Source organism: Atta colombica, unplaced genomic scaffold, assembly GCF_001594045.1.
Source record: "Atta colombica isolate Treedump-2 unplaced genomic scaffold, Acol1.0 scaffold48, whole genome shotgun sequence".
NCBI lineage: Eukaryota > Metazoa > Arthropoda > Insecta > Hymenoptera > Formicidae > Atta > Atta colombica.
In genome coordinates this window covers 143,383-143,730 of record NW_017259537.1, presented here as the reverse complement: position 1 = coordinate 143,730, position 348 = coordinate 143,383, and positions in this window count along the sequence as shown.

Here is a 348-nt window from a genome sequence, read left to right as displayed (position 1 = left end):
TATATATATATATATATATATATACGTTACGTGTATTATATATATTTCGAGTAAAATTTTCCTAGGAGAGGAAGTTTTGAAATGTAGCCCTATTTACCTTTGGATACACGCTCAGAGGAAATCCAAATGACTTTTGTCTAGTTTACATTGTACACTTGATACATGTACTAACTAATAACTTTATATTAAATTATTTTAATTTTAGCGATATATTCAAAGAATAATGTTTGAATAATAAAATTGGTACAATATGCATCAAAATGATTAATTAAATGCACATGTCATATATATGTTTACACGTATTGCTGAAATTAAGGGTCGGTCTCAACACATATAATATATAATATA